This window comes from Amblyomma americanum, chromosome 5 (genome assembly GCF_052857255.1).
Source record: "Amblyomma americanum isolate KBUSLIRL-KWMA chromosome 5, ASM5285725v1, whole genome shotgun sequence".
Taxonomy (NCBI): domain Eukaryota; kingdom Metazoa; phylum Arthropoda; class Arachnida; order Ixodida; family Ixodidae; genus Amblyomma; species Amblyomma americanum.
This window is the reverse complement of record NC_135501.1, coordinates 78,131,003-78,153,893: the sequence shown is the minus strand read 5'-3', so window position 1 is coordinate 78,153,893 and position 22,891 is coordinate 78,131,003.

Below are 22,891 nucleotides of genomic sequence, written 5' to 3'. Positions count from 1 at the left end.
CACTCGTTATTATCGCTTATTGTTCCCGATCCCGGCCTGATAATTATAACAGTATCCCAATGTACAGTCTCAACTCTCCTCTTACTGAAGACCGTTGGGCCATTCTTAACGATGATCTCTTGTTTCCTATGATCGCTACTTAGGTCTTTCCCGGTGCTGCACCATGTAGCAGTGATGCATGCCACTACCGACCAAGGTTGCATCTGGTGTCGTGTCCAAGGATCCGCTATTTCTCTTCCTAGTCGGCCTCATCGGGTTCGTAATAAGAATGAGCCCATGTTGTTGAATTTTATGCCAAAGACTTCTGCCTTTAACCTGCGTGAATTTTAATCCCCCTGCCGGAAGGTGCGCCCTAAAATCGCCCAGTATCAAGAAGGAATCCTTTTTGAAATAACCTTAGTCTTCGTAAAAAGATCGCCAAAGTCAGATTTGTGCTGCATGGGTGAGCTATACTTGTTCAGGAAGGAAATATTGTTGTTGCGATTACGAGGGATGAGTTCGTCCAAAATATGATCGATATGCGCATTCCCCGTCTCGTGCTGCAGCGCTGAAGTGTTTCTTTTTTACAAAGCTAGTCACTTGGGTAGCATACCCGACCCGCAAAAGATTTGTAACCCGCTTATTTAGTATTTTCCCGCACTTCTTGGTTGCAATAATCTCCGGTAGATCGAAATTGGCAAGAAAGCGCTGCAGAACCGCACGTTCACGCGAGAAACCTTTACAGTTCAACTCCAAATTTTTGTTATTACAGTTACCCGCCGCGGTGGCTCAGTGGTTAGGGCGCTCGACTACTGATCCGGAGTTCCCGGGTTCGAACCCAACCGCGGCGGCTGCGTTTTTATGGAGGAAAAACGCTAAGGCGCCCGTGTGCTGTGCGATGTCAGTGCACGTTAAAGATCCCCAGGTGTTCGAAATTATTCCGGAACCCTCCGCTACGGCACCTCTCTCTTCCTTTCTTCTTTCACTGCCTTCTTTACCCTTCCCTTACGGCGCGGTTCAGGTGTTCAACGATATATATGAGACAGATACTGCGCCATTTCCTTTCCCCAAAAAACCAGTCATTATTATTATTATTATTTGCTGGGCGTTCTCGTTGTTGGCGCTCCTGAACCTCCACGACACGTTCCGATACTTTCGTCACTAAGACCGAGCTTTGAAGTTCTGCCGGATCGACATCTGTACCCTCAACACTCACTGCCATCGTGATGGTGACGCCCTAGTATCTAGGGCCTGACGTTGGTGGCCCTCGGCCACCGCTCAGGCCACCTCAGCATTAGGCGTAACTTTTGGCTGATTGAGGCTTTTGGCGTGGTAGAATACACAAGATGCGATAAAATCCTACAAGCATCGCTTACAGTCTTGGTAATAGTATTCACAGGATCCTTACCACGTCCGCGGCACACACACAATACCTTTTCAGCAGTCCATTGTCGTTTTCCGTCCTAAAAGATGGTCATTCCACGGAGCCGAATTGCCACACGTCGTGCCCCTGGTGGTCCCTTTGAAAGCTCCTTAAGTCCCAAAAGACTGGTGAAATGGGCGCGAGACGGGGTCTCGTCATGCGGTGTCCCGGAATAAGGACGCCGACCATGTAGCAGGGCCACTCAAAAGGTGTCCTCTTCAGAGGCCTCAAGACCCGCTCTCTGTCATCCCCTGAGCTGTTATACCGCTATTGTGGCACGTCTCCTGCATGCTCCCTATGCGACGACCCTGAGGCCACACTCTCCCACATGCTTTTCGGCTTCCCTGCTGACCCTCTCCTGCTGGCACAGCACGCCACCTCGAGCTGGGAGGACTGAGAGGTCCTGCTCACGTCGGCAGCCCAAGCCACCGCACCCCTCAAGAACAGCATGCCATTCCGGGCTGGGAGAACTGGGAGGTCCTGCTCACGTCTGCTGACCCGACATCGATGCTTGCTGAGGTGGCTCGTGCTGCCGACGTCAAGTCCCAACATGACCTACATGACGCAGTGTGGGAGTGCGCAGTGGCCCAGATAGATAGATAAATAGTTGCCAGAAAGAAAGAAAAGAAAGTGCACAGGCATGCTCATTGGCTCAAGAAGGGCCACAGTCGCTACCACGTGCAGATAGCAGGAGAGTTGAAAGATTGGATAGAAAGACAGGATAGTAAAGACGCGCTAAAGGGAAGGCCGATCCCAGAGGTAGTGCAATACCGGGCCAGCCGGTGGCGGGAGTGAAGTATCCTTCAAACTCTCCACCGCATTTCCAAAAAAAAAAGACCAACTGGACCCGTAACAGATACTCTTCGGAATCCGGACATTTATACAGTGGCCAAGGAACCCAGCAGGGTCTAAAATAATAATAATTGCTTTTGGGGGAAAGGAAATAGCGCAGTATCTGTCTCATATACATTTGGACACCTGAACCGCGCCGTAAAGGAAGAAATAAAGGAGGGATTGAAAGCATGAAGGAAGAAAGAGGTGTCGTAGTGGAGGGCACCGGAATTATTTCTAGCTCCTAGAGAACTTTAATGTACGCTGAAATCGCAAAGCACACGGAATTAGCGCTTTGCCTCCATAAAAACGCCGCTACCGCGAACGGGTTCGCACCCGGGAACTCCGCATCAGTAGCCGAGCGCCTAACCACTGAGACACCGCGGCTGGTTGGTCTGAAACACACTTGCAGAAATAAAGCCAGTCTGTCTGTCTGTGGTTTCCAAACTCTCTTCCGCCAAATAAAAGTTTTCACCAGCACCACAGACCCAACGCGGTGGCTCAGTGGTTAGGCGCTCGACTACTAATCCGGAGTTCCCGGGTTCGAACCCGATCACGGCGGCGGCGTTTTTATGGAGGCAAAACGCTAAGGCGTCCGAATGCTGTGCGATGTCAGTGCACTTTGAAGATCCCTAGGTGGTCGAAATTTTTCCGCAGCCCTCCAATACGGCACCTCTCTCTTGCTTTCTTCTTGCACTCCCTTCCATTATCCATTCCCTTACAGCGCGGTTCAGGTGTTCGCCTATATATGAGATAGATACTGCGCCATTTCTTTTCCCCCAAAACTAATTATTATTATTATTATTTATGTTTGTCTCATATATCGTTGGCCATCTGAACCGCGCTGTAATAGAAGGGGTAAAGGAGGGAGTGAAAGAAGGAAGGAAGAAAGAGGTGCCGTAGTGGTGGGCTCCGGAATACTTTCGACCACGTGGGGATCTATAATGTAAACTGACATCACACGGCACACGGGCGCCTTAGCGTTTTGCCTCCATGAAAACGCAGCCGCCTAAAACCTTTTACAAAATATACCACGTTGCTAAATTCAGTGAAATTACGAATCTGTAAAAAACCTTGCAAATACTCTCCGGATCAGTAGACCAGCGCTCTAACCACTTAGCCACCGCGGTGGGTACTAAAGATCCCCAGGTGGTCGAAATTATCCCAGAGCCCTCCACAATGGCACCTCTTTCTTCTTTCACTCCCTCCTTTCTCCCTTTCTCTTTCGGCGCGGTTCTGGTGTCCAATGAAAAATGAGACAGATATTGCGCAATTTGTTTTCCCCCCATACCATTTATTTTTATTTTTATTACCACCACCATATCTCTCTCTCACTACCGCCACGTACCTCAGAGCATGATTGAGGCGTCCACTGATCCAGGAAGTCAGACATGCGTTCCTCTTTTCATGAAAATCTTTAGAGTCCCGAACGTTGTCAAGGCTAAAGCCTATGAACAAACCGAACGCCGACAGTTTTCACTTTTTGTATCCTATATTAACTGAGCTAATCAACTGCCTCAGGATGACTAGATAATTTCTGGTAAACAAACAGCTGCCACTCATTTAGTGTTGTGTCATGAGTTTAGATATATTAAGCATCGATTATATTTTGCAGCTAACTTAGCACACCTTTCTGGCAGAATCGCTGCAGACTTCCGCGCTGGCTACGATGACATAGTGTAGCGAAGTGCAGAGATTTTTGCTCCATCCGCTTTGCAGGGTTGGCACACTATGTCGCCGTTCAATATTCAGCTGCTCTACTCGTTTTGATAGTTCCTGCAAGTGTTCTTTTCAACGGATTGTTATAGCAGACGCGTACAAACAGGATGGCTGGCGCATCATTTGTAAATATACTTTTTGAACGCAACTGAGAATTCCACAGCACGAACTCACTTTGCTTTCAGCTGGCATTGCTTCTTTACACGGGGCTTCAGCCTCCCTCGAACGCACCGTCGTCCGCGTTCTTGAAGTGTACCTGGTCCTCTCCGAGATTTATAGGATTAAAGCGAAAATCTACGCTTCCCGCAAGCAAAGCCGAAGGTCAATTGACGCTTCACTTTGACCCCTAAATTATAAAAATAATAATTAGTTTTGGGGGAAAGGAAATGGCGCAGTATGTCTCGTTGGACACCTGAACAGCGCCGTAAGGGAATGGATAAAGGAGGGGATGAAAGAAGAAAGGAAGAAAGTGGTGGCGTAGTGGAGGGCTCGAGAATAATTTCGACCACGTAGGGATCTTTAACGTAAACTGACAACGCACAGCACAAGGGCGCCTTAGCGTTTTTCCTCCATAAAAAAGCAGCCGCCGCGGTCGGGTTCAAACCCGGGAACTCCGGATTAGTAGTCGAGTGCTCTAACCACTGAGCCACCGCGGTGGATGTTAAAGATCCCCAGATGGTCTAAATTATCCCGGAGCACTCCACTACGGCACCTCTTTCTTCCTTCTCTCACTCCCTCTATTTTTTCTCTTTCGGGGCGGTTCTGGTGTCCAATGAAATATGACAGATATTGCGGTATTTCCTTTCCCCAAAAACCAATTATTGTTATTATTATTACCACCAGTATATCTCTCTCTCACTACCGCCACGTACCTCAAAGCAGGATTGAGGCGTCCACTGACCCAGGAAGACAGTTATGCGTTCCTCCTTTCCTCAAAGTCATGAGAGTCAAGAACGTTGTAAACGCCAAAGCCAATAAACAAACTGAACGCCGAGTTTTTTTAGGATGACAACGCAATTCCTAACTAACAAACAGCTGCCGCTATTTTAGGGCTGTGTCATGAGTGGAGATGTATTAAGCATCGATTATATTTTGCAGCTAGCTTAGCACACCTTTCTTGTTCAATTGCTGCAGTGTTACGCGCTGGCTACGAAGACATGGTGTAGCGAAGTTCAGAGACTTCGGCTCCATCCACAGTGTCCCACAGGCGTTCCGCTATGTCGCTGTTCAATATTAAGCTCCTCTACTCGTTTTGATTGTTCCCGCCTCGCACCGGATCGTTATAACAGCCGACTACAAACAAGATGGGTGGCGCATCATTTGTAATTAATCTTTATGAACGAAACTGAGAATTCCACAGTACGAACTCACTGCATTTCGGCGATAGATACTCTCTCCCGTTCAATTCGTTGCTTCGAGCTGGCATTTTGTTTTTACACGGGGCTTCAGCCTACCTCGAACGCACCGTCCTCCGCGTTCTTGAAGTGTACCTGCTCCTCTCCGAGATTTATCGGTTTAAAGGGAAAATCTACGCTTCTCGCAAGCATAGCCGAAGTTCAAATGACGCTTCCCTTTGACCTCTAAGTTTATAAAACTAATAATTGGTTTTGGGAGAAATGAAATTGCGCAGTATGTGTCATATATCGGTGGACACCTGAACCGCGACGTAAGGGAAGGAATAAAGGAGGGAGTGAAAGAAGAAAGGAAGAAAGAAGTGCGTAGTGGAGGGCTCCAGAATAATTTCGACCACGTGGGGATCTTTAACCTAAACTGACATCGCACAGCACACGGGCGCCTTAGCGTTTTTCCTCCATAAAAACGCAGCCGCCGCGGTCGGGTTCGAACTCGGGAACTCCGGATTAGTAGTATAGGGCGCTCAAACCATTGAGCCACCGCGGAGGGTATTAAAGATCCCCAGGTGGTCGAAATTATCCCGGAGTGCTCCACTACGGCACCTCTCTCTCTTCCTTTTTTCTTTCACTCCCTTCCATTATACCTTCCCTTACAGCGCGGTTCAGGTGTCCGCCTATATATGAGATAGATACTGCGCCATTTCCGTTCCCCCAAAACAAATTATAATTATTAATATAGTTTGTCTCATATATCGTTTGACACCTGTACCACGCTGTAATGGAAGGGATAAAGGAGGGAGTCAAAAAGAAAGTATGAGAGAGGTGCCGTTGTGGAGGGCTCTGGAATACTTTCGACCACGTGGGGATTTTTAACACGTAAATTGACATCGCACAGCACACGGGCGCCTTAGCGTTTTGCCTCCATAAAAACGCAGCCGCATAGAACCTGTTACAAAATGTACCCCGTTGATAAATGCAATGAAATAACGAATCTGTAAAAACACCTTGAAAATACTCTCCCGACCAGTAGTCGAGCGCGCTAACCACTTAGCCACGCCCCGCCGCGGTGGCTCAGTGGTTAGGGCGCTCGACTACTGATCAGGAGTTCCCGGCTTCGAACCCGACCGCGGCGGCTGTGTTTTTATGGAGGAAAAACGCTATTGCGCCCGTGTGCTATGCGATGTCAGTACACGTTAAAGATCTGCAGGTGGTCAAAATTATTCCGGAGCCCTCTACTACGGCACCTCTTCTTCTTTTCTTCTTTTATTCCCTCCTTTATCCCTTCCCTTACGGCGCGGTTCAGATGTCCAACGATATTTGAGACAGATACTGCGCCATTTACTTTCCCCCCAAAACCAATTATTATATTAACCACTTAGCCATCGCGGTGGGCATTAAAAATCCCCAGTTGCTCGAAATTAGCCCGGAGCCCGAATTTATCCCGGAGCCCTCCACTACGGCACTTCTTTCTTCTTTTACTCCCTCCTTTACACCCTTTCCCTTTCGGCGCAGTTCTGGTGTCCAATGAAATATGACAAAGATATTGCGCCATTTGCTTTCCCCCAAAACCATTTATTTTTATTTTTATTACCACCATATCTCTCTCTCACTACCGCTGCGTACCTCAAAGCATGATTGAGACGTCCACTGATCCAGGAAGACAGTCATGCGTTCCTCCTTTCCTCAAAATCTTTAGTCTGGAACGTTGTCAACGCCAAAGCCTATGAACAAACTGAACGCCGACAGTTTTCGCTTTTTGTATCCTCTATTAACTGAGCTAATCAACTGCCTCAGGATGACTACACAATTCCTAGTTAACAGACAGCTGCCACTCTTTTAGTATTGTGTCATGAGTTTAGATGTATTAAGCATCGATTATATTTTGCAGCTAGCTTAGCACGTCTTTCTAATTGAATCGCTGCAGACTTGCGCTCTGGCTACGAAGAGATAGTGTAGCGAAGTGCAGAGATTTCGGCTCCATCCGCAGTGTGCGGTAGGCACAGGCTATGTCGCCGTTCAATATTCAGCTCCTTTAATCTGTTTGATAGTTCCCGCAAGTGTTGATTTCACCGGATCGTTATAACAGTCGCGTACAAATAGGATGGTTGGCACAACGTTTGTCATTAAATTTTATGAACGCAACTGAGAGTTCGACAGCACGAACTAGCTGCATTACGGCGATAGATACTCTTTCCCGTTCAATTATTTGCTTCGAGCTGGCATTGCTTCTTTACACTGGGCTTCAGCCTCCCTCCAACGCACCGTCGTCCGCGTTTTTGAAGTGTGCCTGCTCCTCTCCGTGATTTATAGGTTTAAAGCGAAAATCTACGCTTCCCGCAAGCAAAGCCGAAGGTCAATTGACGCTTCACTTTGACCCCTAAATTAATAAAAATAATAATTGGTTTTGGGGGAAAGGAAAGGGCGCAGTATCTGTCTCATATATCGTTGGACATCTGAACCGTGCCTTAAGGGAAGGGACATGAGAGGGAGTGAAAGAAGAAATGAAGAAGTAGGGGTCGTAGTGGAGGGCTCCAGAATAATTTCGACCACCTGGGGATCTTAACGTGCACTGACATCGCACAGCACACGGGCGCCTTAGCGTTTTTCCTGCATAAAAACGGAGGCGCCGCGGTCAAACAAAGCAAATTGCTTTTTATGCGAAGCATATTATCAGCGTTTCACTTCGGCGCTCGCGACAGTTACACGCCGGCTTCGATCTTGAGCTATACCACGTGACACCATGACGTCACGACCGAGGAGAGGCAGGCTGCATCTTGCGCCGTCGCTACGGTTGCGCGCCGGGCGACCACGTGACACCATGACGTCACGACCGAGGAGAGGCAGAGCCGCATCTTGCGCCGTCGCGACGGTTGCGCGCCGGGTTACCACGTGGTACCACGTGACGCTACGGCGACGGTAGCGCTCTCCTCCGATACACTCGTTGCGATGGCTCCTGGAGGCGCGGCTGCATGCTGGAATGAGAAGCGAAAGCTGCGGCGTGCCTCGGAGAGCCCTGAAGAGCGGGAAGAACATCTGGCTAAGGAGCGTGTTCGGGCTGCGGCTCGGCGACAACGGTCTACCACTGAAGAGGACGACGTGAGCAATGCTTCCACTAGTACGGACAGTGAGTCTAGTGGTACTTCTACTCGTTTGGAGCGTTGGAATGCCTCTAGGCGACTGAAGCGTGCCCAAGAAACTCCCGAACAGCGAGAGCAACGGCTTGAAAAGGAGCGGGCAGCTCGACGCGAAAGAACAAGGAAACGATTAACCGCTAATATGCTTCGCATCTGCCGGGCTTAACCAAGTTAAGCCTCTGCCATTTTTTTTTTGCTCAGATGCGCAGTAGGCCTCTTTTATGGCTCACCTTCAAGTCTGTTGTCTCAGAGATAAAATATAGCTCTATATCAACATCACTTCCATGAAAACGAAGCTACAGGCAGCCAATGCGTTTATTTTTGTAGCAGTTTGTACAAAATAAGTTCCACTAGTTCTAGGGGCAAACCTTCCGAAATGTCAGCACTTTTGAAACACGTTCTTCTGTCATTTCGCTGTCTAGTAACTTTACACTTTTGCTCTTTGCAGTAGTTGTCAATTTACTTCAATTTTTTTTATTCCGCGCAGCCTTTGGACAATCTTGGCCCTTCAACATGGGCTTTACAGGGAACTTACGCACAGTCAGTAACGGGGCTGCGTCAACTCGCAGAATCCCGGCGGTAGTGGCAGCGCCCCATTGGACACTATGTTCCGCAGCACGCATAAGTCCTCGTCGCCGACCATGATGCCCAACGTCACCGGGCATCTGATGAAGTCCTCGGCGGTCATGGTCAGGAAGCGCAGCTTGGGAAAGAAAGGACGCATCACAACTTTCAGCTGCAGCGGGTAACCCGTGCCGCGGCTGCTGACGCACTGCTCCTGGGCCCAGCGCACGGCGAGTTCCGCGACCCCTATCTGCGGCACGTTCCTGATATGCACACAGAACGCATCAAAGAATTAGTGTTCGTGTAGCGATAGCTACATTACGGTAGTATTTCGAGCTTCTGCGTGGCGGCTCCGCCACCCCGTGGCTGCGCCGCCACGCCGTGGCTGAAACGCCACGCCGTCGCTTCACTGCCGCACTGTCACGGCATTGGTCACATGGTCGAAATCAAGAAGAAGAAATCAATCCTAGTCGAAATCAAGAGAAAGAAATGGGCTTAGGCCGGGATTTAAAGCGACGGCAAGATAACCGTTACTTCTTAAGGTTAATAGAGTGGATTGTAACAGAAAATAAGAGTAGCAGGGGCGGCAGCAGGTTAGGTGGGCAGAGGAGATAAGAAGTTTGCAGGCATAGTGCGGATGCGGCTGGCGAAGGACAGGGTTAACTGGAGAGACATAGGAGAGGCCTTTGCCCTGCATTGGGGGTAGTCAGGTTGATGAGGATGATGAAATAAAACAAAAATGCAAGAGTTTATCAGGTGACAGTTATCATGCAACATATATGTAACGAAATAAACAAAGCAAAAAATAGAAATACAAGAAAAAACAAAATTGAAACAAAAATAATAACAGCTAAAAAGCAATGAAAAACAACCAGCAATAAGAAACACTTAATGACGCAGAAAATAACATGAAAATTGTAGGGACAAATAAGACAGGAAAAAACTTTCGCATTTCCGCTGTAAAGCAGACTTAACTGCAATTCTCTGTAGAGAGAACAAACCTTTATTAAGGAAATAAAGAGGATGAGCCGACGTAGTTGGTGAATACCGATATCTTCTTGGACCGTGTCGGTATAGCCCAGGATGCCCCAAGATCACGCCGCCTCACGAGCCCGGCGTGTGAGGGCAGCTTGTGGTGTCACACTCCAGCACTCGAGGAGAAAGATCTCCCAAGCCTCTTCAGTGGGGGTGGAGTGGGGAGAGAAGTGGGGTCTGTGTTGACAGACCTACCCCATGTGGGATAGAGAAGAGAGCTCATCACAGTGTGGACATAAAGGATTCACTTTCAGGGCATAGCGAGCAGCTATGGCGATACACCAGTAGGTGGTCGTCTGTAGCTGTCGCCGAATGCGTTCGTCTGCCTTCGACAGCCCCTTTGCTGGAGGGAGGAACTGGTGATTCCTGTCTTTCTAATAGTCGACGATTTCTGGAAACCGCAGACGCGGTCGGCTAGGCTCATCGGTTGGCGAGCAGGCGGTAGTAGGTGTCTGGAGGATAAACGCTCGGGCATAATAATAATAATAATAATTGGTTTTTTGGGGAAAGGAAATGGCGCAGTATCTGTCTCATATATCGTTGGACACCTGAACCGTGTCTTAAGGGAAGGAATAAAGGAGGGAGTGAAAGAAGAAAGGAATAGGTGCCGTAGTGGAGGGCTCCGGAATAATTTTGACCACCTGGTGATCTTTAACGTGCACTGACATCGCACAGCACACGGGAGCCTTAGCGTTTTCCCTCCATAAAAACGCAGCCGCCGCGGTTGGGTTCGAACCCGGGAACTCCGGATCAAACCCGACCGCGGCGGCTGCGTTTTTATGGAGGAAAAACGCTAAGGCGCCCGTGTGCTGTGCGATGTCAGCCGCATTCGCAGCTTCGTAACCACGGAGTCCCTCGTAGGCTGGCGCTCACGTGATGCGTCTAGGCAGGCTTGGGCTCGGAGTCTTTTCTCTGCTCAGTATAACAGTAAATACTTACTGAAATACCATAGCAACGTATAACCAAAGGCCCGCCGCTCATGACAGTAGCTTAATGTGGGCGGTACACAACTCCAAGAAATGAACGTGTTCAGTAACTACTTCCAAGAACTTTCGCATTATGGTTTTGGCGGGATCTTCTGGCACTTTTGGAGGTCACTCAAGAAAGTTACGTTGCCCCCAGAGTAGTTTCAATCTGTTTGAGACATTCATGGTATTGAAAGATGTCCGAGTCAGGACTGTCGAAGAGATAGTACACTAGAAAAAAAAAGAACAATAATAGGCTGAGACGCAGAAGTGACATAAATTTGTGCTTTTATCTACAAAACAATTGCCTATCTACGCCAAAGTGGGATGCCATTTCCTGCCGCTTCTCCTTATCGCAATGCCGCCGCAGTGGCTCAGTGTTTATGGCACTCGGTTGCTGTCCCGAAAGACGCGGGTTCGATCCCGACCACGATGGTCGATTTTCGGTGGAGGAAAAACTCTAGAGTCCCGTGTACTGTGCATTATCAGCGCATGCGAAAGAACCCCATTAGGTCAAATTTCCGGAGCCTTTTACTACGGCGTCCCTCGTAGCCTGCGTCGCTTTGGGACGTTAAACCCCCATAAACCATAAACCATGTTTATTACAAAAACCAGGGCCGGATTAAGAAAAATGGGGGCCCTGGACTACTGCGCATGCTGGCAGCCTTTCCTTATACTGACTCCGTTCTCTCCTCTGTCGCCTGCTACGCTGCTGGAAATATGCCATGTTTCAGTTTATATGCGCCAAAATAAAAAGAACGAGGTGCGATCAACGGGCATATATATTTTCTTTTCTTTTCTCTATTTTCTTTTCTTGAAACTCGTGCTGTTGTAAACACCAACACATATGTTCACTTTCTGATTAATGTGCATTGTGTTTCCAGCAAAAGCTAGGCTTTAAGGAAAAGTTTAGTGCACTCAAGACGAACAAGAACGTAGAAAAGACACGGCAAAGATGTCGATCGTTCTGAAGCTAGGTTTTGTTTGCATCACTAACTTTAATTCGGTGAGGAGAGGCATGGTTGTATCCAAAACATTCTTTATTAAAATTCAAGCATCAGACTGCGGTAATCATTATACATGTTACTCTATAAATATCTAATACATATAATACTTAAGGCAATACAAACACCATAAAAATGCACTTGAATACAGGTGAAAATTACCAACTGTAATTGGAGAACATTATTTGAAATTTTTTTCGTTAAAGGCAAGACAAGCAAGGACGACACCAAAAAAATGGGGCACGATCAAAAACAACAAAAATACAGTTCTTTATAAGCACGTTAAATTTCGCAAGAACAAACAAGAGACGAACAACGAATATTTGCATATCTTGAATTTTCATTGCTCAGCGCTTCAATGGCAACGCAGAGGCTCGGAGGCGGCACAACGAACTTATGGGAACAATTCATGTATAGCGCAAACAGTCCTCTTTTAAAATGGCTTTTTTCGGGCCTTCGCTTTTGCAAAATCAGATATAGTCTGTTCGAAGCATAGATTGCGGTGGAGGTCACTTTCAATAGACATGATGGCAAGCGAGTTCACCTGGGCGTCAAGGAGGCACAAGCGAGGGCAATTTTTTATCAGCGACAACTTTGAAAACACCATTCGGTCTCGCAGTTTGCCACTGGTATGCTTAAGTACATTCGCTAAGCAATAGAAACGTTCGGAAACATATCATTAATCTTTCGTGCAGCAACTTCATTATTCCCAGTTGACTCGTGTCCTGGCAATAAGAGTTGTGCAGAAAGTTCGCAAACTGAACGATTTCAGTGGAAAATGCTGGCTCCACATCTTTTTGTAGCTTTTAATCAACTTGTCTGCCTGCTGTGCAATGGAGGCCTTGTTCTGAACTTCTGTGAGCAATTTTAAGAATTTGAACCCTTCGCAGAGTTCAGTATACGCATCCTTTCGCACTCGCAAAGCAGAGCCTAGACTGTCAAGTACAACATTGTAGGTCTGTACCATAAACTTTTTTTTCTACCTTGTAGCCCACTATCGCTTTTCCCGTCCGGCGCTTACTCAAAGCGCTTACTCAAGGCACTCATGCTGATAACATTGATTGGTACTCAGCTTGCGTGCTCTCTCTTCGAAGGTATCAAAGAGAGGTCGCAAAGAATTAACAAAGCTTTCTAGCAGTTGAAATGTCTTGCAGTTGAAATGTCTATGCCTGGTTTCTGAAATACTACGCTCATTTTGTCAAAGCGGTCCAAGATTTCACTCCAGAAAATCGCCAAGAATGCAGTCTCTAGTTTTGTCATTTTCTTAAAGAGAGAGTGCGCTTCGTTTCTAGTGTTACCGATTTCTTCCTCGTTCATCGATATAGCTTCAGGCAACACATGACTGCATTGAAATTTTTCAGAATGGCCTTACAAGATTGAGCGTGTCTTTACCACCTGGTCCCAGAAAGACTTTTTAAAACAAGGTGCTGGCCAGTTCCGCCCATGCTTCCCAAACGATACTTCCATCGCTTAGGTGAGACAGCAAAGAACACATACAGTGCCTGAATTACAGTAAAAAATTTCACTTCCTCAAGGCAACTGTGAACGCTACACGCGCCAACTAACTTCAGTGATTGACCAGCACACGGGGTGTAGACTGCCATTTCGTTCAAGTGTTTGATTTGAGCTCGTAGTCTCTTGTATTTTCCTGACATATTACTGGCATTATCACAAGCTTGACCCCTGAAATCATCAATTGAGATGCCACTGGTCGTCAAGAGAGACATCACGGTATCGAAAAGATACAAGCCGGCATGCGATTCGATTGGAACAAATCCAAGTAAGCGTTCGTACACTTTCCCATTTATATAGTGTCATAGCGTTTGATGTGTTTGTTTAGAAAGAGATAAAACTTGGCAATGGCCTCAAGGACTCTCATATCGCTTCCATTTCACGGTGAACCAAAAATCTCCTCGCTGCCCCTAAACGCTAGGTTGCGCTAAGTAAGAAGCTTACTACAACGACTACGCACTTCAACACCTCTGTCCAGTAAGCGGTCTCAGTGACAAGATGCTTAACCAGCTCCTTGTCATTTGTGCTGCTTGAGTTAGAGCGGGCGAGCCATGTGTCCAGGCTGTTCCGGTGCTCGACGCTATTTTCATGAGCGCAAACCTTTTCTTCTGCTCTTTTCCATTAAGAAAAGCCGAGCGTGGTGAAAGCACTGGGGATGCTTGAAATCGAAAATATTTTGCACATGAAATAGTAAACGCAACCTTTGGACATCGAGTACATTAACCAGTGTCGGTCGTACGCCTCCCTATTTACAGCCTTTTGCTCGAAAGGATGAGGTGACATATAGCGTTCAGAGTTTTCTATTGCTTTCCGGAAAACGAAAAATCTTTTGCCCGATTTTGAAAATACAATGGCCCTTTCTTAAGGCATACACACCGAAAGCTGTCAGTAATAACGTCCGGCCACTTAGCAGGGTCACTTCGGCGAATCTCGCAACGTACCTCTTACTGGGGGGAGTCGGTACTTCTCTGTTGCCGCAACGAGAAGCCGTCTCATTCATCCTCTTGAGGCACACTTTGTGGGTGAGTACACGATTATTTGAAGCCAAACTAACAACAAACAAGTGAGTCGGTTCTTGGAGTGTTGTGTCCTGGCGCTAGTCAGTAGAAGGAGGCTCATCGGGGAGGTTTGGCACCTGTTGATCAGCAGTAGTAGAAATCGGGCGTGGCGTACTGGCCACCTGGAGCTCTGTGTCAGGGGTCCGGCCGAGTAGCATAGACATTGCTGGCTCAAGAACAGGACAGGGCTCGGCTAGCGTCGGTTGCTCAGAAATATGGACGACCGAGGTTGGCACCATTTTCACAGGATCCAGACAACCAAGGTCAGGCAAACCTTGCTTCTTGGCAGGAAACCGTGGCGATGTAGTTGTCAAGTCTTCCACGGAAGCACAGTCGGTACTATTGGGAGTTTGACACAGACTCTGGGTTGAGCAATCATATCGCTCCGCGGAAGCTGCATTCAGTAGGTACTTTGTCAAGTATGGTAGCTTCTTTTCAAGCTCTTCTCTTTCTAACCTCGCCTTTCGTTTAGACAGGCCACTTTGATGCTTCCTACTTAGCATTTAGGATGAATGGATGCTAATTGTTCACCGCACCGGGCACTTCTTCAGACCGACGCGACCGCAGGTGTCCAACGGTGGTCGTCATGATGACTGGCGCACGCTGCATCGATGGTCTGTGGCTGGCCGAGAGTGGTGCGTCCCCCGGGAGCTCCTCATCGGGCGGGTTTACGCAAGCTTAATCGGCGGCTTGGGGCTGAATCGCAGCCCACGATCAACTTCCTTTCATAGACAAACGCCGCTTCTCTCTTTTACTAGCGCCAAAGCAGGCGTTCACATACGCATAGAGTTCCTTGTACAAATTGCCTCCTTCCCCGTACAAGCTCACTCCATCTCCCGTTCCGGTCTCGCCATCCTATTGACTAGGAGGAATCGTCTGTTCTTGGACGTTAACGATTTTTCTTTCGCCCCGTCGACACCGAGCGCGAGAACAAAGGGCCGAGGGCGACTCCTAGAGCGGGCGAATTTACGCGCCCTGCGTCGCCTCTGAATCTTCTTCTATTTCTTTCTGGAAAGTTTCTGGAATCTTTGTACAGAACTAAGCTGCTATCGTAACTGCCGAGAAAAACTTAAATCTCTGTCATATTTTCTTAACGCTAATGACGAATGGCGTCCTGTTGCTTTCGACATGGCTCTGGAATCAAAAAAGGGAATCGAAGTTGGGAATTTGAGACGTCGGTAATTATTTTTACTCTGTTTAGGTACAACATGTAGGTGTCTTCTTGATGGTAGTGCTGGATGCTAGCACTAGACATGGAGTACAAATGCACTCAAATGCGATCTTCGCCCAGTTGTTTCCTCCCAAAATCTAAAGAATAAGTTCCACAGCTCCTCAGCTGTCCAAATTCTCTGTTCTGGGAGATTTGCGGACCTAACAAGAAGCAAAAGTCTAACGGTAACTGTATTGCTAGGACGTGGTGTCCACATATCGATTCTTTGCTATGAAAACGTTCTCATCTGCGTTTTTTTTTTGCAGGCCAGGGGGCTGTGCAGTTCGGTCAAGGGCAAAATTTTGAACTTTTCGCTGCACCGCGGAAGTGTATTTTTAGTCAGCTGTTTTTAGGTCGAGAGCATTAAAATTCTTTGAACAATTAAAGAGGCAGCAGGTATTGCTGCATTCAGAAAAAGAGATTTCATCATTGGTGGTTAGAATAACTTTTTCCTGAATACCTCGCTTTATATGAATTTCAGCCAAAACATGATAAGTGACCTTTAATTTTATAAATCTCTTGTGTGGTACGAAAATCCTACTCCTGCTGAGCGCGAGGCAATATATTGGGGCATCTGTCAACAACTCCGCACTTTTTCACTCACCGCTTCAGTAAGTGACATAAATGAGTGTATTGTTAGCGACATCAAATGTGGAGGTGTTACTGATCCTGGGAAAGAAATAGGAAATGCATGAAAATTATTTTCATTACCCTATCTTCAGAGCATCAATGGTACCACCTGACTATTAGGTGCAGCTGAAGATTGCATTTTGGATACCGTGAAATCCGCGGCATCAAAAACAGAGGCATGCCCGTATAGCTTACACTACTCCTGTAGCGAAACCGCGTCTAAATGCGCTTAAAACCTAAGTAGCGGCTCCTTGGGCGCGAACTCGAGGGTATGCGAAATTAACTGTTAAAGTAAAACGATTTAAATGCCAGTCATTGTGCACAATTGATAGCGTAGCTTCCGGTAAGTCACTGCAATATAAGTGGCGAACAGCGAGGAATGCGATGCTTTTCAGATGTCATTGTGATCTGGGGCAGTTCTCTTTCCAAAGAGTAATACAATCAACTTCAGAAAGTTGCACTGTACATAAATAAATTTGCGGAAGTTTGAAAATATAAACTTGTCAAGCAGATACAAAGTAGGAGCAACATCTGAAGTTTTCACATTTTGCCGCGGTCACATTTGTTCACCAATATCCGTATTTGCGGCGGCAATAGCGGTTGTATCTATACTTGTCAGACTGTGGTTTCGCGTCAGTCACCGAATGAAATATCCGAGGGAAAACAGCGAAGGAAGCATTGTATCGTAGGTAGATATCCAACTCACTCCTACAGCGTCCTCAAGTGCAGAATCCGCGCTCAGTACTAACTAACTCACTGAGCCAAAGCGATCATAAAACCAGCGAGAAGAACACAGTTACTTGGAAGCGTGCATAGGGAGACGTCAAATCACTGTAGGCTGGCAAACTGTTCACTTTTCGGACACTACTGATATATTCCCCTGTTTTGCTAAAGTTAAATCTCGAAGTTTATGCCGCGTGGCTCTAAGGTTGCTCTACCCTTACGAGGAACCGCAAATGTTTACCACTTTTCTCCTCGCTTACGCGCCTAATTTCTTTTTGCCTCATCGTCATGTGCAACTGGTGGTGAGTGCCTGGATAGTACATTGCACGACTGGGGCAGCTTTCTAATTTGCTTCGGACAACCGTGAAAACCTTACGCCCGTAAAATACACAGCCGCATCGCATTCGATTCATCATCCCATTGTCCGTAGAGGAATCAATGTCTGCATCAAAAACTGGCTATAATTGCGGCGAAAAACATCTACGGCTATCTTTTCCAGGAACTGTGCTAAATCTCTTCCCTCCACCCGGTTCTCCGCCATTGCAGTCTACGTATGGCATCTGTCGTAACCGACTGCGTTTTTCCAAGCGGCTCATATCCGGATTCCATGGCCTGCCCACGTTCGTTTGCTTGTCTTGACCTGAACAAGGACATCACAAACTTACGCATGCTTCTTCACCCGTTCTACTACGTTTCTGGCTGCTGATTGCCGTCATGATTTTCTCTTCCGTAAATATATGCGTTTTCCTCAGTGGACCTTGAAGCTCACGAAAAGCAACATCGAGCTGGAAAGCTGATATCAATACACTGGAAATACGTTTCATGGAGTCTCTTCTCATTGTTATTATTTTAACGATTTTCTTCTTGTGGTCACAATATGCGCTCACCCTTTGACCTACACAGATGGATTCGCTTACCACTTCCAATAGGTCATTGCATACTGTAAACTCTTTATTTTCTTATCTGGCTATTAAACGCTTTTGGGGAGCAAAACAAAAGAAAGTGTACAATAAAATATAAATCACCAAATATTACCTGATCCCGGCCGCCACCCCGCTGTTCCGCAGCGTCTACAGGGGATGCAATAACAGGCTGGCAGTAATTCGAGTATTATTATACAGGGTGTTTCACCTAATACTTCCCACCGTTTTTAAACACAGGCTATTTGAGTTACAAGAGCCTTTTTTTGGCATAGCATTGTCCGCAGTCTAGTAGAACGAAATAAAGCTACGACATGCTAACTAGCAGGCCGGTTAACTAATATGAAATGGCTAACTTTTTACCTTCTAGTGCTAGTATTTATATTTATTGAGAGGCGTGTAGCCCAGTGTAAGTAATATTCACGTCAGTTTTCAGAATATCGTTAACATGGTCGCCTCGGTGCTGTAGCGGAACAAATTTTGGCTATTTCGGCGAGTTATGTGCACTGCAGAGGTTGGTTTGTCTCCAAGCGTCTCTAAAATGCATGTATTTTAGCTCGAAATAGCCAAGATTTGTTGAGCCGCAGCACCGAGGATAAGTGCACTTTCGAAATTATAGAAACACATACAGATATTGACTCATACGGTGTGCTACACGACTCTCAATAATTCAGGAGCCTAACAGTAATAGTTTAAAAGTTAACCATTCAAAATCATTTAATCAGCATGGTAGTTAGCACCTCTTAGCTGTATTCTGATGTATTATACCGATGACAGTGCTGTGCCGAAAAAAGCGTTCATTTAACTGAAAAAGCCTATTTTTCAAAATTTTGTTAATTCTTAGGTGAAACACCTGGTATGTATTCCTATATGTTGCACCGCATTCACATGCCGTTTCAAAACGGTTTTTGTTGCGTCCTGCATGGATCGAACCGCTTCATAATTATCTCATCGCATGAGGACAGCAGCTGTGCCTACGTAGTTAAAAGAACGCCGAAGTGCTCGAAAAAGCGCTTTTAAGAAAGAGTATAATTTCCTTTTGAAAGCGGGATTTTTATCCGCCTAAGAATGTTAGCAGATCTGTAAGTGGGCACCGTCGTACGCCAGTATTTAAAGTTGTGATGTTTCTTCAGAGTTGACTAGCAGAAATAATAATACATCATTGGACGCAAAACACTGCGTTCCTAAGTGCTAGCTATCATAGAGTCATGGCGTCAATATTTCCGGACCTTGACCACGAATTTTAGTGCACCGGAGGAATTGATAACAGTATTAAGAGGCTTGAAGAAGGCCCACGGGAGGTTTCTTCCTAAATGTGAACGTTGCGATGAGAACGCCACGATTAAATGAATTGCAAAGCTGAAGCCTTTTGCAACACTGAAAACATCACTTGTGCCTTTACACAATGCTGTTACGCCATCGGCTAACTCGATATACTCTGCAAATGGCGAAACGACGCTTTTACAGAAGTGCGTGGCGAGCAGTCTAGCTGCGAGGCCGGAATTCTGGATATGACGGCGAGGCCGCATGACCGCATGAGGCCGCGCCTACAGGCCCGCGCTGTAAAGAGCCGAGTCTGTGTCCTTGTTTCCCACTGATGTCTACAGACTGTTAGATGCGGGCTCCTGGTTCGCCTGTGCCGTCTCTCGCCAAGGTCGGTGTCCCCGGGTTCCGGATCGGGAGACTGCTGTAGTGGGGTTGACGAAGAGATGAGAGGGTCTTCGAGGTGAAGAAGAGACTGAAGGGTTTATTTACATTTATACAAAGATTGAAAGAGTGAATCGGGAGCTGGCGAACACACGCCAGATCGCTGCTTAAATAGGGTCCGCTGTCCCCAGGTCCCTAGTTGGGGAATCTAGTTCATTAAAAATGCGTCGAATCACTGTGATGTAGATCACGTGTCCAGTCTTCCGGGTCCGCCCCCAGCCCCACACTCTTGCCACTTCTGGCAGATTAGTGTCCACGCTGTCCAGGCTTCAGTGATGAATAGCCCGAAGGGGGTCCCATGGAGAGCGTCGAAGGTCATTCACCTGCACTTCACAGCGGTAGCGTGGGGCGAATGGATCCCACCGCAGTTCGCAGAAGTTTTCACGTATGGGTGTGGGAAAGCACAGTCTAAGTCGAAGTTGTTTTCGAAGCACGAAGATTCCAGAGACGTTGGCTTAGTCAAACCCGGCCGCATTTGTCACGGCTGATTTGCAGTTCCGCCGCTCGCCGGCTCCCCGTCGTCCCCTCCGGGAGAAAAATGTCCCGGGTGGGTCCGGCGTTGAGAACAAAAGACAGGTTCACTAAAGCCGTTCTCAGACAGCGGGGAGCCGTTTCACCCCTTAAACAGCAGGGGAGGGGGGGGGGGATGACCCTTGTAGACGCCACCACCTGCACTCGTACCGCTGCAACCACCTCGACGGCCCTTTGAAGCCTCGGTAGATTGATGATTCCCAGTGGCTTTAATATTCTTGGCATGTTGGCGTCTCCAAACGTAACAAGACGAACGACGCTCGTTTGTGTGCAATACGCGCGGCAGCTGATGAGGCACCGATGCGAAGGCAGTCGCATCTGCTCGTCTACTCGCGCTAATCTTTCCAACGAGATCTAGGTTACCATAAGAGGAAAGCGCACGTACAGACTTGTCACTTAACAATGAGGTGAGGCGCGTGTGCACTACACCATTTTGTAGTTCTAATATGTGGATCCTGTACAGATGGGACGGGTTGTGGCTTTCTTATGCCACGTTTTTTCACTTGAGTATTAACGTGGCTTAGCTGACATTAGACTGCGCATAGGCGTTTTCGCATTTCGCTGCCATCACGATGAGGCCGCCGTGGCCAAGATTCAATCCGTCAACCTTTGGTTGGGAGCAGCAGTCCAATTCCGAAGCCATTGAGTCACCCCAGACAATATACACCGAGAGAACCTTCAGTGTCGCTGTTGATGTGCTCCAGAAATAAAAGTGGGGAAAATACCGATTAAAGTACAACTGCTAGTGGAAATAAACATCTGAACTGTAAATATAACGGATCAGCAAACTTGCAGCGCACTCTTCTAATTTGTGCATTCTTCTTTTCCACTAACAAGATATAATATAGAGTCTGGTATTGTCGGAAATTTCTTGATTTTGAACATAATCTTGCCGCTTTTTTTGCCAGTGCATCTCTTTGCTAGTGTCTGAAGGTTGGTACTGTTACGAATTAGCTTTTTTTAAGAGTTTAAGAGAACTGACAAGTTCTCCTTTTTCTGTAAGAAAAAAAACCGTAAAGAGGACAAAATAAGCATTAAGGAGCTGCCACTAAGCTGCGCTGAAGAAGGCTTAACTACGCAATAGGCGCTCTTCGAAGCGGTGAAAAACCCGCTAAACGGAGCGAAAGCTCTTAAAATTTTTCTAGTCGATTTTCTCAGTAAGCCTCTTTTTTATCACGCTGCTCAATTTGGAAAACTACCGTTCTGGTACTAAAGCGGGTGACGTGGCTTTGAAGGTACTTTCTAGATTAAAAGCTGGTGGAATGAAAGAGTGTTTGCAGTGTTTCAACTTTTACTGAAGTTTTATTGCCATAACAACTAAATTTTTAAAAAGCAGTTGTGGAATGGTGAAAGGAAGCTTACTAGACATAATTTTAAAAAACTGCGTGAAGACTGAGATACGTTCCCCTATTCTATACGATCGCTTTTCCGGAGATTGTTTAGCAAGAACTGAATAACTAGTATTTGAAAGGCATATAGTTATCCTAACCTTACGCGCCGTGGAGCTCGTTATAAATTTCACAACTTTTGAATGGTTAAGAATTGGCAGCTGAAATTTTGATTCAGCTCTAAAGGTATAAGGATTAACTGTTGGTCATACTACCATCACATTCACCAGAGCGGTTCAAATATTAACCGTACCGCCCCCGCCTTCCTCCCCCCCCCCCCCCGCCCCGCCAATTATGGAAAAAAATTGGCATTTTTACATTTGTTGAATGTTTCTTTAGTGGACAACAATGAATATGATCTGCCTATACCGCCTCAATACACATACCCTGTTTTTATTAAGGGTTTACTACAAAGAATGGCTTGAAGACGGCTTTTGGTAAAGGATGAGTCTCAAATAAAGACGCAATCGCAGGTCGCTCATTATGTAGTTTTAAAGTAGGTGCAGCCGCACTGCCGTCATCCCTTCTGCTCAGAACTCTGTGACCACGCTGTCATTACTGCTCTCTCTTCGCATGCGAGCTGAACTACGTCATGTTAAGATTCGCGTGTCCTGATGGCGAACCCTCTCCATCGGGTGGAACCAAACGTAGTAGGTAAACAAATGTGGTGCGCACTGTCACGTCGCCAGAAACGCGAACCAAAGGATTGATTATTTAGGCGCCAGTTTCAGACCACCAAGTTGTGTCTATTCTTACATATGGTAGATTAACAGCACAAATGCGATGTGCTGTCATGACCAAAAATGTACAGGACGCTTGTTCTACTGCATCTAGAGGTGAACATGTTGCAGGACTAAATGGCGTGATTCTTCAGACATGGCAAAGCTCCTGTCCTGTCCTGTCATTCTAATGGTCTTTATTCTATCTTGTGTGTGTGTTTTTTTTCGTGCAACATTAACGTGCCTCAAAAAGAAGAAAACATTATTGTTCGCATTCCTGGGATTTTTTAACTAACGCACAGATCAATAGAACATATCCTTGCTTTTGTATACGTAGATGCCGTCTATTCTTTAGATCTCAGCTGATCCATTTTTCGTGACGTTTTCTTCATTAATTCCGAACAAAATGAAGCTGTTTAGAGTCAAGCACCTCCCATACTTTTCGTTGTGGCTCGCCTTTCAACTGTGCTGTTTAATTTTCTAGTCG